This window comes from Chlorocebus sabaeus, chromosome 15, assembly GCF_047675955.1.
Source record: "Chlorocebus sabaeus isolate Y175 chromosome 15, mChlSab1.0.hap1, whole genome shotgun sequence".
NCBI lineage: Eukaryota > Metazoa > Chordata > Mammalia > Primates > Cercopithecidae > Chlorocebus > Chlorocebus sabaeus.
In genome coordinates, this window is record NC_132918.1 from 33,433,822 (window position 1) to 33,453,375 (window position 19,554).

General features: G+C 38.0%; 1 protein-coding gene across 8 annotated transcripts in view; it reads left to right on the forward strand.

Moving 5' to 3' along the window:
• Positions 1 to 4,683: 4,683 nt before the first annotated feature.
• VEPH1 (ventricular zone expressed PH domain containing 1) overlaps positions 4,684 to 19,554 on the forward strand; it is a 244,302-nt gene continuing 229,431 nt past the window's right edge. The window contains exons 1-2 of one of the 8 annotated variants that reach the window (XM_008008589.3): positions 13,365 to 13,526; positions 17,144 to 17,405. The gene's annotated coding sequence lies outside the window, so the exon portion shown is untranslated. Of the gene's footprint in view, positions 4,729 to 13,224; positions 13,333 to 13,364; positions 13,527 to 16,968; positions 17,406 to 19,554 lie in introns of those variants that run through there. The other 7 variants (XM_073023493.1, XM_008008592.3, XM_008008590.3 and 4 more) reach the window with 7 other exon arrangements.

Below are 19,554 nucleotides of genomic sequence, written 5' to 3' on the forward strand. Positions count from 1 at the left end.
AAACCCTACAAATATGTGCATGAACTTAATGAAAACAATATGTAATAGTTTATTGAGGAAAATAAAAGAGTACTTGAATAAGTGGAAATTTTACCTTGTGTGTAAATTAAATAAATCAACATGTGAAAGATATTGATATTCCCTAAATTATATATTCATTATAATTCTCATCAAGTTTTCAAATTGATTTCTGTGGACTCTGGTTGCAGGTAAAATGTATGTAGTCACAGAATTGCTAAGACATTTCAAGAAGAAAGAACAATGAAGGGGTACTTTTTCTACTCTGTATTAAGACATTAAAAAAATGAACATAATAAAAAATGGTATAATACTGGCACAGAAGAAAACAAATAGACCAATGAACATAATAGAGACTCCTGAAATAGACCTGAACACATATGTAAACTTGGAGTATAACAGAGTTGGTATCATAAATTAATAGAGTATAACTACGTTTAAAAATTTGTATTAGAAAAACATGCTCTCTATATACAGAAAATAAAAACAGACTTCTACCTCACATTAAAAACAACAAATGAATTTTGCATTAAAACATAAACAGGAAAAAACCTCTACATATTTTAGAAGAAAATAAAGGAAAATCTTTATGAACTTGGGGTAAGCAAAGATGTCTTAACTAGACAGAAAAAAACATAAACGATCAAAGAAAATGATTTTTTTTAATGAAAAGCATTCAATCTAATTTATTGCTCTATTTTTAGGAATACAAAATATTAAAATTACGCAAGTGCCAGTCATTAAATAAATGGTGGCACATCTGCACAGTGGACTAATAGCTTTCAAAAGAGTCAGTAAGCCCTCCACATGCTGAGTTGGAAAGAGCACCAAGATATATTGCTAAGTAATTAAAGCAATTTGCAGAACTGAGTGTATAGAACAACCAACTTTGTATGTAAAATCGTGACAATAGGTCAGGCTTGGTGGCTCATCCCTGTAATCCCAGAACTTTGGTCAGCTGAGGTGGGTGGATTACTTGAGCCCAGGAGTTCAAGACCAGCCTGGGTAACATGGCAAAACCCCATCTACAAAAAACAAACTAACATAAAACACACACACACACACAAACAGACAAAACACACACACGAAAATTAGCCTGGTGTAGTGGCGCAAACCTATGGTCTCAGTGACGAGCGAGGCTGAGGTGGGAGGATCTCTTGAGCTGGGAGGTTGAGACTGTAGCGAGCCGTGATCGTACCACTGCAATCCAGCCTGGGTATCAGAAACCTTGCTGGAAAAAAAAAAATAATTGTGGAAATAAAATACATACTGTGACTTGTTTGTATCTGAATTAAGAAACTTGGGAGGGATACATCTTGTTTCTTGTGGCAGAGGGTCAGGCAAGAACTAAGTAAATGGGAAACAAGGCTATGCGAATGGGTGTCTTTTCACTCTATATCTTTTAATATGTATATCTTAAATTTTTAACCATGCTAATGTATTACATTTTTAATTTTAAATTTTGAAAAACAAAACTTGCATATAGCAAAGATTTCCTATCAACAAAGCTGAAAAACAAATTAGGTATAATTACAACAAACGTAGCAAACAAAGCCTTAGTATCTGCAGTATATAAAATATTCCTTCAAATCAGTAAGAAAAAGCCACTCCATATGAATCCATGAAAAGAATATTAATTTGAACAGGTATTTAACAGAAGAGGAATTATGAATATGTTCAGAGTGTAAATATATTTACTCTCATCACTTATCAGGACAAGGTAAATTAATACAAAGAAGATATCATTTTCATCCATCATGTCAAATTAAAGAGGCTTTGTTGAACAATGTCAGATATGTGACAAAAAGTCACCCTTGTGGGAACATTAATTAGTACTGACATGTTGAAGTGTAACTTGGCAGCATTTAATAAAATTTAAAATCTGCATACCCTACAACCCAGAAATTTCACTTCTGGATATGAATCCTAGACAAATTCCTGCAACTGTGCACAAGGAAGCGCTTACAAGAATGTTCCTTTTGGCGTGTATTTAACAAACACTCATGTAGTACTTACTACATTCCAGTCTTGATTCCAAGCACTTTACAAATATTACCCCATACAATCCTCATAACAACTCTAGCGGGTAAGTACCATTAAGATACCCTAAAAAATTACAGATTTCTTTTTTAAACTAACATAACAAAAATGTTGAGGACATTACCTAAGGTCATGTGGCTTGTAAGTGGTAGGAATGGATTTGAACTTAGGCAGGCAGCCCAGCCCAAGTGTGCTCTTTCAACCCTAAATTCACATTATCGCTCAGTAAAATTCTGCAAGTCACGTAGAGCTTCATCAATAGAGGAATGGGTATAAAGGAATAGAGGAATGGATATAAAAAATGTGCTATATTCATAACATGAAATGCTATCAGCAACTAAAAGGATAGCAATCTATCTGTCTGTCTATTTATCTATCATCTATCATCTATGCATCCATCCTTAGGTAGCTATATTATTTATGTACATATGAATAGCTTTCAAAGCATAGTTGAATTTTTTAATGTAAAAGATATATATGAATATAAATTATTTATAAATGAATGCCTCTCAAAACATAAAGATTTCACTTCTTTATGAAGCTCAAAAATTCTGATGCAATGATTTTGCCTTCTGAAATATCTCTTTAGATAAATCTGTTTCAATTTTAAAGCATTGATAGAAACCTAATTTTACGACATTTTCAAATCAGTCGATCTTTTTATTATGACTGCATTGAAAAAACAAAAATTCAAATCAGATTAGAATATTTTTTTCTGTAGCTGAGTGAATCTTAGTTATATATGGCTATATAATTTCATTTTAAATTTATTAATGTTAACATATTTTTCCTATTCAAAAATAGCATGATCAGTGCAGAAAAATCAATAAGAGAAGTAAAATAAGAAAAAAAGGCATTCCTGTGGCCTCATCAGAGTAGATATCCACCTTTAACACCCTGGTGATTGGTTTCCTTTCCTTCCTTCCTTCCTTCCTTCCTTCCTTCCTTCCTTCCTTCCTTCCTTCCTTCCTTCCTTCCTTCTTTCCTTCCTTCCTTCCTTCCTTCCTTCCTTCTTTCCTTCCTTCCTTCCTTCTTTCCTTCCTTCCTTCCCTCCCTCCCTCCTTCTGCCTGCCTTCCTTCCTTCCTTCCTTCCTTCCTTCTTCTTTCCTTCTTTCCTCCCCTCTCTCTTTTTGTTTCTCATTTATTCACCTGTCTATCTGTATATTTATCCATGAAGAAATGGCCCCTGTTCCTCTTGTATGAATAAAGCTAGTTATCTTACAGCAGATCTGCTTTTTTCAGGTAAGAGTCAATTGATTCTTTCTTTTAGTTATGCAATGAAGAATGAAGAGGTTCTCACTGTCTTTGGAAAATGTATTGTGGAAACTTTTCTGGTCTTACAAAAGCCACTGTTCACAATATTCCTTGAAATGCAGACTCCATCCTGATAAGAGATGGATCAATTTCTATTAAAAAAAAAAAAAAAGAAACAAACAAAATATCCAAATGTTGGAGCATGGTTAAAATGAAAAAAAACACAGTACATTTATAGAATATAAATGGAATATTATTTTATATTTAAATGATACAGATGAATATTATTGATCTGAAAAGATGTTCACAACATATGTGAGAAAAAGATTATATTATTCAATATAATCTCTATTTTTTTTTAATGGTATAAATATGTAACCCATAGGACCCACTTCACCATGTTAGGGAACAAATGTGGTCACATTTAACGTTTTTATAAAAAGTTTCATTTTTAAAATTAATGTTCACATTCTCACTTCTCTATATTATTAGAAAATACAATGTTTTTCTTTTATGCCAAGCATGTCTCCATTGTCTCCAATTGGAGTTTTCTCAGTTTAGGCTAGTCTTGCTTCCAAATGCCAGCTGGAGAGAGAGATCAAGTCTGACAAGCTTACCATTATCAGTGTGGTAGATGCCATCCTGTGGGTCACTGAGGACTAGTCCATTGCCCAGGTTCTTATCCAAGACTGCTGTAAGGCTGCTGCTTTCAAAGTTTGGGTCCCTGCCTCAGTGGTCCCCAAGCTTGGTCCCAAGGTCTCAGCTCCTCAGATCTCTGTCACATGTTCAGCCTCAGAGGAGGGGCTTTCACTATTAGCCACAGCTGGGCCCAAATCCTTAGGACTTTGAGTCTGAGTCATCAGGCGAGACTCCTCCACTGCTCTTGTGACTCCCACCTGGAGCCATTTCTGTGAGCAGAACATGAACTTGTTCTTTTCTGTATGAACTGTCACATTCCTCTGATTTCAAGTCTTCGCGAGAATTTTCCGTTTCCATTTTTTGCTATTATAAGACATTCACAGCACTATGGTGAATGTCTTTATAACCAAGTCCTAGAAGTTGAATATCGGGATCCAAAGGTACACATTTTTATAGATTGTGACAAGCCAACTTGACCTTCAGAAAAGTCATAGTGATTTACATTTACACCAAAAGTGTAAGAATGTGTCTTTTTTTCATCTTTGCCAGTACTGGGGATAATTTTTTAACAGCTTTGTTGAGGTATAATAGACATAATTGTACGTATATAAAGTGTACTCTCTTATAGGTTTTGACACATGTATACTTGTGAAATTATCCCAATCAAGACAATGAACACACCCTCCCCTCCAAGAGTTTCATGACTCTTTATAAATTCTCCCTCACAGCTCTTGCTCTCCTCCCCGGCATAGCCAAGCAACCACTGATCTTCTTTCTGTAAGTATAGATTACTTTATATTTTTCACAAATTTATTTAAATAGGATCATACTGTAGTAGCCTTTTTTTTTTTTTTTTTTTTTTTTTTACTATTTCACACTGTGTAATGATTTTGAGATTCATTCCTGTTGTTAGATCTAAATATTTCAGTCCTTTGTATTACTGAGTAGTATTCCATTGATATACCCTAATTTATTTATTCATTCATCTTCTCATAGACATTTGGTTTTTGTCTAGTTTTGGACATTACAAATAAAGCTGCTATATGTATTCACATGCATTTTCATAGACATATGTTTTCATTTCTCTTGGATAAATACACTGATGTAAAAAGGCTGAATCCATATACAGGTTGAGAATCTCTTTATCAGAAATGCTTGGGACCAGAAATGTTTTGGGGTTCAGATTTTTAAAAAAATTTTGGAATATTTGCATGAACTTACTGGTTGAGCATCCCTTATCCAAAAATCTAAAATCCAAAATGATCCAATGAGCATTTCCTTTTATATGTTATGTTGGTGCTCAAAAAGTTTTGGATTTTGGATATTTCCACTGTCAGATTTTGGATTAGGGATGCTCAACCTGTGTGCAACTTTTTAAGAAACTACCAAACTTTTTTCCAAAGTGGTTTACCACTTTACATTTCTATCGTCAGTGTATAAGAAGTTCCAGTTGCCCCTAATCTTCATAAAGACTTGGCATGGTCAGGTTTTTTTGTTTGTTTGTTTTTGTTTTTGTTTTATACTTTAAGTTCTGGGATACATGTGCAGAATGAGTAAGTTTGTTACATAGGTACACATGTGCCATGGTGGTTTGCTGCACCCATCAACCCATCATCTAGGTTTTAAGCCCCACGTGTGTTAGGTATTTGCCCTAATGCTCTCCCTCCCCTTTCCCCATACCCTCCGACAGGCCCCAGTGTATGATGTTCCCCTCCCTGTGTCCATGTGTTCTCACTGTTCAACTTTTGAGTGAGAACATGTGGTGTTTGTTTTTCTGTTCCTGTGTTAATTTGCTGAGAATGATAGTTTCCAGCTTCATCCACGTCCCTGCAAAAGACATGAACTCATTCTTTTTTATGACTGCACAGTATTCAGTGGTGTATATGGCCACATTTTCTTTATCCAGTCTATCATTGATGGGCATTTAGGTTGGTTCCAAGTATTTGCTATTGTAAATAGTGCTGCAGTAAACATACACATGCATGTGTCTTCATAGTAGAATGATTTATAATTCTTTGGGTATATACCCAGTAATGGGGTTGCTGGCATTTCTAGTTCTAGATCCTTGAGGATCCTTGAGGAATCGCCACACTGTCTTCCACAATGGTTCAACTAGTTTACACTCCCACCAACAGTGTAAAAGTATTCCTATTTCCCCACATCCTCTCCAACATCTGTTGTTTTCTGATTTTTTTAATGATCGCCATTCTAACTGGCATGAGATGGTCTCTCATTATGGTTTTGATTTGCATTTCTCTAATGACCAGTGATGATGAACTTTTTTTCATTTGTATGTTGACCACATAAATGTCTTCTTTTGAGAAGTGTCTGTTCATATCCTTTGCCTACTTTTTGATGGGGTTGTTTTTTTCTTGTAAATTTGTTTAAGCTCCTTGTAGATTCTGGATATTAGTCCTTTGTCAGAGGGTAGATTGCAAAAATTTTCTCCCACTCTATAGGTTGCCTATTCACTCTGATGATAATTTCTTTTGCTGTGTAGAAGTTCTTTAGTTTAATTAGATCTCATATGTAAATTTTGGCTTTCCTTGGAATTGCTTTTGGTGTTTTAGTCATGAAGTCTTTGCTCATGGCTATGTCCTGAATGGTATTGCCTAAGTTTTCTTCTAGGATTTATGGTTTTAGGTTTTACATTTAAGTCTTTAATCCAACTTGAGTTAATTTTTGTTGTGTGTTGTTTTTTTTTTAATTTTAGACATTCTAATAGGTTTATGTAGTAGTCGTTCATTGTGGTTTTGATTTTTCATTTTCCTAATGGCTAGTTATGTTGAGTATCTTTTCATAAGTTTATTTCTCATCCATGGGTCTTTGGCGAAGTGCCTATGCAAATCTCGTGACCATTTTTATTAGGTTTTTTGTTTTTTTATAAATGACTTTCTAGAGACCATCTATTCTGAATACAAGTCTTCTATCAGCAATATGTTTTGCAAATATATTTTCCAAATATATGTCTTGTCTTTTCATTCTCTTAACAGTATTTTTTGAAGAACAACAAATTTTAATTTTGTAAAGTAATTTATCAACATTTTAAAAATAAATCATGGTTTTGGTGTCATATATAAGAAAGCTTTACTTAACTCAGGTTCATAAAAATTTTGTTTTATGTTTTAGTTTAGAAGATTTATAGTTTTAACTTTTATGTTTATTATCTATTTGAAGTTAATTTTTATATGTGGAATGAACTATGGATCAGAGTGTTTTCTTAACATATAGATATACAATTGTTCCAGTACTGTTTTTTGAAATAAAACTATTGTTTCTCCACTGAAATGGCTTTACACAAACATCAGTTGTTTATATATGTGTGGCTCTATTTCTGAGTTCTGTTTTGATTCATCTGTCTATCTTGATTTGATACCACACTGTCTGGTTTTGATATAAGAGTAAGGGTAGCCTCATGAAATGAGTTGTGAAATACAGTTTCTGAAAGAATTTCTATATAATGATTATTATTTCTTTCTTAATTGTTTTTTAGAATACCAATGAAGCCATCTGTGTCTCAAATTTTCTTTATGTGAATGTTTTTAAGTATACTTTCAATTTTTAAGTAAATAAATATAGGGCTATTCTGATTATCTAGTTTTTCTAGAGTGAGCTTTGACAGGTTTTTTCCTTCAAGGAATTTGTCCACTTCATCTAAGTTGTTGAATTTATTGACATAAATTTCCATAAAATTGTCTTACTTTCCTTTTAATATCTACAGAATCTGTAGTGATGTTAATTCATTTATTCCTGATACTGGTGATTTGCGTCTTTTCTCTGTTTTTCCTATCAGGTTGGCTAGCATTTTTTCAGTAAAAGGATAGGTCCCCTTTCTTTCTCTTTGCTAATACTGGAAAAATCTGAATTATTTTTTACCAGTTTAGCAAGAAAAATTTGTGAATCAGTCAATGGGTTTCTTTGCTATCCCTCTCTTTTCTGCAGTAGAATTATTTTTAATTATAGAATTGTTATTTCATTGATGTTTTTATAAAGAAAGCCTCATTCATGGATTTTTTATTGAATTATTTCCTTGTGCAAATAGTAGTAGAGCTGAGATTCCTCAGATGAATTAAAACCTCATGCCTGTCCTTGAGAGGTTGTCAGCTAGTGGGAGAGAATGAGAATGATATGGTAGAGGTCTTTACAAGTTACCCTGTGGAGACAAAGGAAGATGTGATCAGCTCTACTAGGCATGCATATCTTTCTGGAGAGGAAGAGGTAAGAGTTATGGTTGGAAGACGAGTTGGCATTTTATAAACAGATCATGGTGTTTGAAATTGAGGGACTTGCAGGAGCAAGGCACAGAAGTAGAAGGGAGAATGATGAGTATATATCATCAGTCAGGGTTTTTTAGTTGCAAGTGACAGAAGCAGTTCTTGGCTGACTAAACAGATATGGATTTTATTATGATAATAGAAGTTCACAAAATTGCTGGGAGAACTGGATAATCAAAACCACACTGGAGAACAGGCATTATGAGGAAGCCCCTGCTGCTCTTGTAATAGGTTCTATGGGAAACCACCACTGCCCCCACAAGTGCCAATGCTGAGCCAGGAACTTGTCCTTGCTATCACGTCTGCCCATGAAGTACAGAACTTGCTGCTACCAAACTCAATGACACAGTGGTTTCTACAGTCATCCTTCACCAGATTGTTTACTTCTAAATCACAGTTTTGCATGGAGAGTTTCATTGAGCTTAAATTACCTTCACCTATTTATTCAAAGTTTATTCAACAACTCAGGTTCATATTAAGTGCCAGATACCATGTCAAACTCTAGGGATCAGCCTAATAAATAAAGTATCTGCCCTCATAAAGTTTATATTCTAGAGACAGTGGCAAGAGAAGGATAATTTTTTAAAAGAAACAAATAAGTAAATAGTATGTCAGTTAATACTAAGTGCTATGGACAAAAATTTGAAAATAAAGCAGGAAATGAAACATGCCCGGAAGGGAGGGTTGTTGCCCTTTTACAGAGAGTGATCAAGGGAAACATGTATGGGTGACGTATAGTAAAGATATGAAGGAAGTGAAGGAGCAAGCCATGTGGACTTTTGGAGTAAGAGCCTACCAGGCAGAGGGAATAGCGAATGCAGAGGTTCTCTGGTGGGACTTATCTATTGTGACCAAGGATTAGCAAGGAAACTCTGTGTAGCTCCAGTGTAACTGGAGCAGAGAGATCAAAACCAAGAATGGTAAGAGATAAAGCTGAAGATGTGGGGGAGATGGGGAAGCCGTATCATATAGCGCTTCGTTAATCATTGAGAGGACTCTGGCTTTGACTCAGGATGAGATGTGGAGCCATTCCATTGCAGCGTATTGAACAGAAGAGAGTCAGTTCTGACTTGTATTTTAGTAGGATCACCTGGATGCTCTGTTTAGACTATATTTTAACATACCAAAGACAGAATCCAGGGAGCCATTGCAACAATCCAAGTTAGAGTTCAGATGATGGTGTTTTGATTACAGACAACAGTGGTAGTAAAGATGGTGAAAAGTGATAGGCTCTTGGATGTATTTTGAATGTGGTGACCCCACTACACAGGGTTGTGTGTGCATAAGCAGGGAAAGAAAAGATGAAGAGTCAGGTGCAGACTAGATTACAAAATCCCTTGTGTGCCAAGCAAAGGAATTTGCTTTCATCCTCAGGTAATGGGTGCCACTTGCAAATTTTAAGTAGTGATTCATATATCATATTTTATTTTAGAAAGCTGATTTAGTGGCAGAAGTGAGAATGGAGTTGAAGAGGCCATGTTAGAGACAGTGAGACCTTTGAGGAGACTAATGTCAATAGCCAGACAAGAAAGGATGAAGAATTTACAGAGACAATAGCTATTTATCTGTGATAGTAGATAGGGGAAAATGGTTGTATATTCATTTTCTGTTACTCTGTAACAATTACCATGAACTTAGTTACTTGAACAACACACATTTATTATTTCATACTTTCTGTGGGCTAAGAGTTCAGTCTTGGCTTAGATGGTTCCTCTGCTTAGAATCTCACAGGGCTGCGGTCAGAGCGTTGGCTGGGCTGTGTTCTCATGTGGAAGCTTGGGGCATCTTCCAAGTTCAATAAGGTTGCTGGAGGAATTCATGTATTTGTATCTGAAAGACTGAGGACACTGGTTTCTTGCTGGTTGTTGGCTGGAGGCCACCTTCAGCTCCTAGACTCTACTCATAGTTCCTTGTCATGTGCTTTTCTCAACATGGCCCAATACTCCATCAAACCAGCAAGGAGACTCTCTAGAGGAAGTTTGCCAGCAATATGGAGCCTTAGCAATGTAAGGTAATCACAGGAGTAGCATTTTATCATCTTACTTCTTTCTATTCATTAGAAGCAAATCACAAGCCTCACCTACACTCAAGTGGGAAAAATTACACAAGGGGGAAATAAACACCAGAAAATGGATCATCAAGGGCTACCTTGGGATCTATCCAGAATGTTAAGGACACAGAATAGAGAAGACCCAGAGAGTCACTGGACGTGGGTGAGAAGAGGAAGGGGAGAAATACAGGATGACACTCAGCTTTCCTGTTTGTATACTTGGTAGATGATGAGGGCCCTCACCAAGATAAACACAGAAGGAGGAGCTTGTTTGGGAGAATAATGAGTCTTCTCTAATTTGGGAGTATGTTTTATCAAAATATTCTTTATTATAATGAAACAAAATGAATAAAGCTTAGCCATAGGGCCCTATTCCTGTTCTTAAACTTGACTTTCGGCCGGATGCAGTGGCTCATGCCTGTAATCCCAGCACTTTGGGAGGCTGAGGCTGCTGGATCACTTGAGGTCATGAGTTCGAGGTCAGCCTGGCCAACACTTCTACTAAACATCTCTACTAAAATACAAACAAACTAAAAAAAAAAAAAATTAACCAGGTGTGGTGGTGTGCGCCTGTAATTGCAGCTACTAGAGAGGCTGAGGTGGGAGAATTACTTGAACCCAGAAGGTGGAGGTTGCAGTGAGCTAAGATTGAGCCACTGCACTCCCGCCTGGGCAACAGGGCGAGACTCTTTCTCAAAAAGAAAGAAACTTGACTCTCATAGTTCATGCCACATGCTATTTTGCTGAGCTAAAAGGGAGTTCCTGACTGTGTCTGACTTTTTGTGCCTACAATGGACTCTTCAAAGCTGGAAGGCTGACCATAGAAATGGTGTGCTTGCAGGAGCTTTTGGGATTACAAGTAAGAAAAACTGTTTATAGAAAATGAGATCATTCAGAAGTTCTCAGTGCTTATACGTAACTCACTTATGCAAGTTGCCTTAGAATTTACCTCTTTTCTGTAAAGAAAACATCTTTGTCTGCTTTTGTGGTTACAGACAACGTTTTACTTCAAGTTTCCCAAAGGAGGGGAAGGAGTGAGAGTCAGACAGGAACAGAGGGGAAAAATAAAGACAAAACAATACTTTGTAAAACTAATTACTCAAACACATTTTTGACAAACAGTTGTAAGATCTGGTTGCTGTTGCCAATCTGCCACCAAGAAACCTGATGACTTCATTTGGGCCTCTTAAACCAGCTGCCCCTAAAGCTAGCAAGATCTACCCTTCAGTGTCCACTGATAAATTCATTAATAGCTTAAGTGATTTTAGGCAATATTTGGAAATGGTGTATGAATGGATGGATTCCATGACGAGGTTATTGAGGTCAAATTGCATGTGGCTAGGCATTGCCAGGCAACTCTAAGAGATTAAATTCAATTATTTTGGGGGACTCAAGTATTGAGGAAATGACTATGTAGCTGGTTAGGAAAAAATAATTTAGAAAGTCCTGTTTTCAGGTACACTGAATGACTGCATTCCTTTCCAGGCCTTTCTTGCATCTACTAGTTGTCAGAGGAAGCCTGTGGTTGTCACTGAAGGAGCCCATTTGTCATAGATAGTTCCTGTTGAGTATCTTAGTCCACTTACTTTTCAATGAGCTGCACCCAGGAGAGCCCTCCCACAAAACCAGGTTAGGCTGATTCTGTCAGGTGGAAATTTTTTAATGGTAAATGGCAGAAAACCCAATCTAAAATCACTTACGCTACTAAGGAATTTACTAGTGTACACTGAAGAGTAGACCTTGCTAGCATTAGGGGCAGGTGGTTTAAGGGACCCAAATGAAGTCAACAGTTTTCTTGGTGGCTAGAGGGCAATTGCAGCCAGACCTTATACCTTCTTATCATCAAGCCCAGTAGCTTAGACTTTTTTCTCCCAAAGCTGAGCATTCATCATTGTCCTCTCATTGGCCTAGAAGGAGTCACACACCTCCTCTGCATTAGTCACTATGATCACAGGAATGCAATTACTCTAATTTGGGTAAGACCAATTAAGCCTCATCCTGTTTATGGGCATCAACTGTACCCAAAGGACATGGTTTCCCAAAGGAAATATGGGTGCAGTTTTGACTAGAAGTAGAGTAAGTGAATGTTGAGTGGCAAACACAAGAGAAAGTAATCTTCACCCCATGAAGAGTCCTTTTAATTGGGCCAGTAATTTTTTTACATGCAGCATGATTGCCACTGAATGGAAATCTTTATATGTCCACTTGTACACCTTACACCTGACTTTCCCTTCTGCAGCCCCCGCCCCCACCCTCACTGTTACCCTCACATGGTTTGACTGAAAGCTCTGGTCGGGAGAGGCTCAGAAATATTTTATCACTTTGTGTGTAGGCAAAACCTCAGATCAATAAGGGAAGAAAGCCCATGTCATACACTTAAAGGGAGAGAAGAGCCTCCAGATATAAAAATCCACTGGGCACCATCAATTAATTTATGCATTAGAGGTTTTAAAGTGCATTCTCCTTACGAGAGAGAGATGAGGCGATATGGGAGTGCTTGTGAGGGATCCTCAGTGAATTAGGTCTGAAAAGAGGAGTTCTATATTTGGATGGTAAAAGAAAGGGAATTAGAAATTTGGGTGGATGCAAGAAGGAACCATGAGGGTTCAGAAAAACCTCTAGTGCTACCAGGGAAGTTTCATTCAGTTGTGTGTTTCATAAGCAATACCAATAGTATAAATAGACTTTTGGGCTCCTTCACACTAGCCCTTTTGCTTCTTTTGTGGTATTTTTCTTCTATCATATTTGGCTTAAATACCACCTCATTCCAGTGCTTCCCTTCCTCCATTCCCTCCCCAAGCCTTTTTCCTGATGTCTACTAAAAGGCCCCACATCTGATATTAACCTAAAACTTCCTTGATTTCTTAAAGTTAGTTATTCATTAACAGAACCTAAATTACTGGTTGTTAGGCAAATCCAATTCTTTCAAACTACAGATCTGCTCAGAGAAATCTGTAAATCTAGTGTAGAAATAAGTGAAGCTTTGTGCCAATTGTTAGGTCTAAGCAGAAGTTTGGGAGAGAGAAGAGAAGTTACTCATTTGCCGGATTCTGCACGGTGAGTCCATGGGGAGGGAATGAAGTGTACCACTGGCTTGACAAGCAGCTCAGGGAGACGCGGCTGCAGCCCACAGGACTGGGCAGCAGCTGCAAGACTGCCTCTGAGCATAGTCATGGGTCCCAGCTGCAGTGCTCTAAAGATCAAGGATTTTGCCTTCTATATTCTATGACCAGAGATTCCTGTGCAAAGAGGTATGGCTATCTTCTTTCATGCCCTTTTGTTCAGCAAAAACAAAAGCTAATTAAAGTAAATGTCAGAGGCTGCAGAAAGGCAGAGTGGGGGATAGGAGAAAGGAGCTGAGAAACTTCCAGGGGCTGGCTGATTATGCAGATAAAGCACATTTGGGAGCTGTGTGTCTAGCCATGTATGCAGGCATTTTGGTTATTAGGGTAAAAATGCCACTTCTCTGTGGGTTATTAAAACATGTCTCTAGGCCTCAGGAGCAGAAAGCTGTGCTTCTAGATTCATATTATGTGCATTTTTGTTTTACTCTGTAATAATCTAGTCTCATTTCTATTTTATACTTTTGTTTACCTCAATCAACATTTTGCAACCAGCAAAGAAACTGGCTCTGCCTACGGATTTTCAAAGAAAATTAAATACTGTAGCATCATTACAGTCAGTGGGTTGAACAGGGTCACCATTACTGTTTGTTTTTGCTGCTGTTTTTTCCTTTGGTGTTTCAGATGTCTTACGAATCATAATTAAATCTAACCACTTTTTAATTCTTTCAGATACACACTTAAATTACTGTAGTAATCAATGATTGGATTAAACGACATTTATATATTTTTGATTTAGAAAGCAGAAAAAATACTTAGAGAAATATTTAAGTTGGTCATATAGATATTTAGTATACGAAACTTAAATGTAAATGAAGATACATTTAACATTGAGTTTTCCATGTAGTTTGAGAGTTTGGGTACATTATCTGGAAGAACAAACCCACAAAATTTCAATTAGGATTTTTCAGCAAGATTTGTATTATTCCAGAGAAAAATGACCTGCAAAGTCAAAATTTACATGTGAAAATGAATACACTATAAAACTATGACAAGTCACAAAAGCCTTGATTTTGGAAAGCTTATTAGACTTGAAGATAAGTATTTCTCATTCTTTTTGAAGGAAATGTTTCCTATTTGTGTTTTAATAAGTTGAAATACATAATCAAAATTAAGTCGTTTTTTGGGCTCTTGACTAAATAGGTCACCAAACCTATTTTTTTCATGTACTTATGAAATAAGCCTGCTACAAACTTTGATTGTATGCACTCTAGCAAAAAGACAGGGCTGAGTCCTTTAGCATCGCTTGGAATAAGCCAGCCTCAGAGGCTTTCAGTAGAAGTGAAGTGTAGCAGCATGCCACAGCCAAGGAAGCCCAGAGACATCCAGGGAACAATAGACATCTTGTGGGAAGGGCTGAAATGTATGCAGCCAATTCCCATGGGAACTCCTGTAGTCCTTTCACGCGGTGTGAAAAAGATGCTCCTTCAAAAGAATCTTTAATCCTTTCTTTCAAGGGAAAAATCTGAGAACTTTATTGAAAGTTTCTAGAGCCCAAATAGGTCTCAGATTGTTAATGAGCATTTTTAATGCAAGTGAATAAAACGAAAATGTTTTGATGCAGAGTAATGTAGTCTAAAGCATAATGTAAACAAATATTGCCGTTCTAGAGTTTTCTAAAGTGAGGAAACCAGGGTATAGCCCAACCTAAGTTGTAAGCTAGAGACTGAATTCTTCAGAATAAGTTGGTTTCTTGAGTTAATTATGGTGACTGAAATCTCCCCCAAGAGTTTCAATTATTCTACAGGCAGTGTCCCAATAGTGTGGTGATTAAGTCCTCCGGTTCACGTATATTTTCATTTAGCAAAATCTACAGATGCATAATAGAGTAAGCCACTAATGTTTTATTAGTGGGCATTGAGTGTAGGTCACCTTGAAAAGTAGTAAAGAAAGTAGCTGGAGCCCTGGACGGGCACTCCTTTCTCACTAACAAACATGAGAAGGAGTTCTACACTTCCATGGAAAACTCAGGTGTTTGGATTACCCAGCCATAAAAAGTTTGAGATACATTGTATCCTGGCCCATTTCTGCTCTGTAAAAACATTCACTGTTATTGTTCAATCTTGGTGGGGGTAGGATCACGGTAAAACTATCTCTCCAGGAAACAAGATAAGGTTACCAAAATCAACAGGGACACATTCAAGAGAGTGAAGTTTACAGATGAAAAGTGAACAACCCAGAGGTAAGGACAGGATGACTAAGATAGGGAAAGGACAACAAAGGTATAAATATGGCACAAATGGAAACAACCTAAACATGTTTAGCTCTGTGAACTCAATTTGGTGAACAGTACAGTTGTGTATTAATTTTTAAAAGGTATGGCATGGGGATGTGTTAACTGGTGGACCATCTATAGGAATAATAGTACTCCTAAGGATATGAATGCTGACACTTCTTCTATGGTTGTCATATGCCAGGCTCTGTGTTGAATGTTTTACATCATCTCCTTAAACCTCCCAACAACCCATATCACAATCGTCAGGAGCAAAGAAGGAACTCCAGGCTCAGGGAGTCTAATTAACCTGCCCACATTTACACTGCAGATAATGGCATAGCTGAGTTTGGAACCCAGTTGAGTCTAGGTTCCCATACTCTTATCACTCTGCTCTTCTTACTGGAGTCCCATAGAGTGTCTAATTCAGGACTCTACACCCTTTAAAAAAATAAAACTATAAAAATCTAGGGATTAAAAATCAGTAATAAGGAATAAAGGATTAAAAGGGAAGGCTAAAGCATTATCCTCTATTCCATTAAAAGAGGAGCCTTCATTAATATCTTGTAAATTAGAAAACTACTAATGAAAAAATACAGCTACTCATGAATGACTGGATTCTTGATTTTTATAAAGGGATTCTTCAAGGGGATAGTTCTCCAAATGTGGATGTCATAAAAATATGATTGATCACCAACTGTCTAGGCAGATTTATGAGGTCGTTCTCCTGGAACACATGACCTGTTTTAACTGTGGCCACCCTGACCACACCCTTTGAGTAGACACATCACACCCTTTCAGTGAGCACAAAGATGAGATTATCTGCAGGATAGCTGCCTGTACGCATTGCCAGAAGAGAGATGATTTGATAGCTATAGATCTACCACAGGAACAGATGATTTAGGGGTTGAGAAGAATGCAGTTTTAAAAACCTTGCTTTTTAAAGTGCACTGTTAACTGTTTAAAGAATAAAGGAAGTTTCCAGTGCCTTTTTCTCCATCGGAGTGTCAGTAGATTAAGCAGGATAAACCTTTTTCCTGAGTGTTGCTGCAATATTTAAAAGTACAAATCCAGTATATCTGGTCCACGTGGATTTTTATGAAAAGCTTTCCAGCAAATAACGAAAAAAAGAGAGTATGTATGTTGTGAAGTTTGTTCTGTTTCTTAGCAATTTCCCGCATACTTAAACTTTCAACAATATTACTCTAGAAGCAGAGCAAAGGGATACTTTCTTTAGGAGGTGACCCTTGCTGGAGGAACACTCAGTTTCCAAAACGTGTGTGAAATCTCAGGGAGAGGGAAGTGTTAATGAAGCTGCAGTTCTCTTCTCCTCCCCTGGGGCTCGGAGAGGTGGCTCCCTACAGCCATTCCGTTCACCTGCTTGAGTTCCTGTTGAAAATTGTTTCCTGCGTGGCTCGCCCCCGCCCCCCATTCTTCCCTGGGAAAGTATAGATTTTCACGAACACAGGGAGTTCTGTTTTCTCTGTTAAAAACAACTCTCCTTTACTGGGGCAGGCTTTGTGTTTCACCCCAGGAAACAGAGCATTGCACTGGGAGGTAACTCCGCTGGGTGAGGTGCAGCCTGTCACCTGACCGGTCTCTGGGGCTGCCGGTGGCATCAGGCTGCATTCCTTGAATTCTTCCACCGGGCACCGGCTCCGCAATGAACAACTTCAGGTTCACTGAGCTGAGCGGATTCCACTCGCTGTGCCCTTGGAGCCTGCCTGAATCTCTCGCCCAGCCTCAAACCATGCAGCTGAGTAACTGCAAGGGCGCCTTTGAGGAGTAGCACGCAGGTAAAGTCGAGTTTGCGCGGGACAGCTGTAACTCCCTGAAATGTGCCGTGTTTGGCGCCGTCATTTCTGTTTTTGTGGTTTCTGTTTCTCCTTACAGAAAGCTGATTCGCCAGCAAATACCTGTTTAAAAAAAAAAAAAAAAAAAGAAAGAAAAACTAAATAAGGAGAAGGTGGCCCTCAGATTAGAACCCCTTAAAGATTGGGGAAAGAAATTATGAAGGAAGCAAATTAAAGGCAGTAAGAATTGTATAAACCAGTTTTTAAAATCATACACAAAGTATGAAATTTTGGAGTCTGGCCTACCTGAATGTGAATATTGGCTCTGTGTGTAACCTTGGGCATAATACTTAACCTCACTGGTCCTGTTTCCTCTTAGGTGGTAATACCTACCTGCAGAGTTGATGGGAGAACTAAGAGAAGCGTCTAGTGTCTAGCAAAAAGGTTGATGTGTAGAAAGTATTTGCGTATGTGCACATATGTGCATGTGTGTATATGGTGTGCTTGTGTGTATATGGTGCATGTATATGTACACATGCACACAGGCCACAGGACTATGACATTCATAAGGGTAGGGAGTTTCTCAGAACATGAGGTAGAATTTGATCTGGCTCTGACCTTCCCTGCTATTGCAAAAAGACCAGCAGGAGAAGCCAGACAGCCGAGCAAAATATTAATGAGAGCTGCTGAAAAATAAATAATGTGCCTTGCCAGTCCTTATCTAGGAAGGGATGTGCAGCATGTGGAGGTACTCACTGAATGAGAGCTGATGGGAAGGGAGGCAGCTCAATAATAATTATCTCACACAGTCATGAATACAACTATCCTGGGAGACCAGCTGCCTTCAATCCTAACTTGGCAACTTACTCTTCAAGTGCCTCTTGAAGGCTGGTGGTTACTTTCCTCTCTAAACATCAGTTTTTGATTGCATGGAATTGTCATAAGAATTAAGTGGCTCAGTATGTGGGAAGCACTGAGATAAGTACCTGACACATGGCAAACACCCACCAAATGTCAGTTGTGCCATTATTTTATAAAGGACTCCATTACGCGTTATCACCTGTGACCCTCAAAACACCCTGATGAAACAGACGAGGTGTGTATTAGCCCCATTTTGCAAATAAGAAAACCAAGGCTCAAGAAAGGAAAAAAACATGAACTAAAGGTCCCATAATCACAGAGTAGCTGAGCTGGGACTTGACCTTCGGTTCCTAGATGAGCAGATGACTTAATATGAACTCAGCAAAAGTGCATTGAATGAAATCTGTAAAAATCTTAGTTATCCTAAAGGTGCTTCTCAAATGCCATTTCCTCCATGAAGCTATTCATTATCATCTTCCCCTGGAAGTGACTTCTCTCTCCCTTGTACTTCCCCAAACTTCTTTTTGTGTTATCCAGGAGATTTTTCTCTTGATCACTCCCATATTGTAGAAGGTGTTTTGAAGATCACTGTTGAAAATGTGCAAAGGAGCCCTTTGTAAAATAATGTGCAAGTTCCACCTCTCCCCACTCCACCCCTAGGTTTGTGAAAGCTTTCCTGTATGGCTGTGTGTTAAACAACTTGATGTTTCTGTTTAGGGCCCAAAGCAATGTGTTGCATGCGATGGGCCCTCCAGAGTAACAGCTGAAGTTGGAAGCATGAATGTGGGACTCCACACCAGGTGTCATGTAAGTGTGAAGTGTGCAGAAAGAGCCCAGGAAAAGCCTGGGGGTGCTCCTCTGTACCAGCACGTATTTCTGCTCCTTCTTGGAGCTCCTGAGCATCTATGACTGGGGCAGCTGAATGTACTGCATGGAGTGCCACATGTCCAACAAACTGACAGGTCAAGTGAAGTCATTTCCATCCAGTTTTCCTGAATATTATTTTATTGAGACTCTTGTCACTGTAAATATCTGAGCCTGGGAGGAAAATGTGTTAAGAGAAAAATGTAGGAAAACACTGTGCCGATTTTTCTTAGAGATATTGTGATTCACTCTTCCACATTTCCCAGGGTGCAAACTACTTTGCAGTACCTCACTCTGTGCTCCACCTGCCTCTGAAAGCTTACCACTCTCCTTTGCTCTTCCTCCAAGCATCTTCTCCTTGTGACTCTCTTGCTCTCTGGTTGCTCTAAATCCCAGGGCATAGAATGGGCAAGGATCCAGGAGCAGT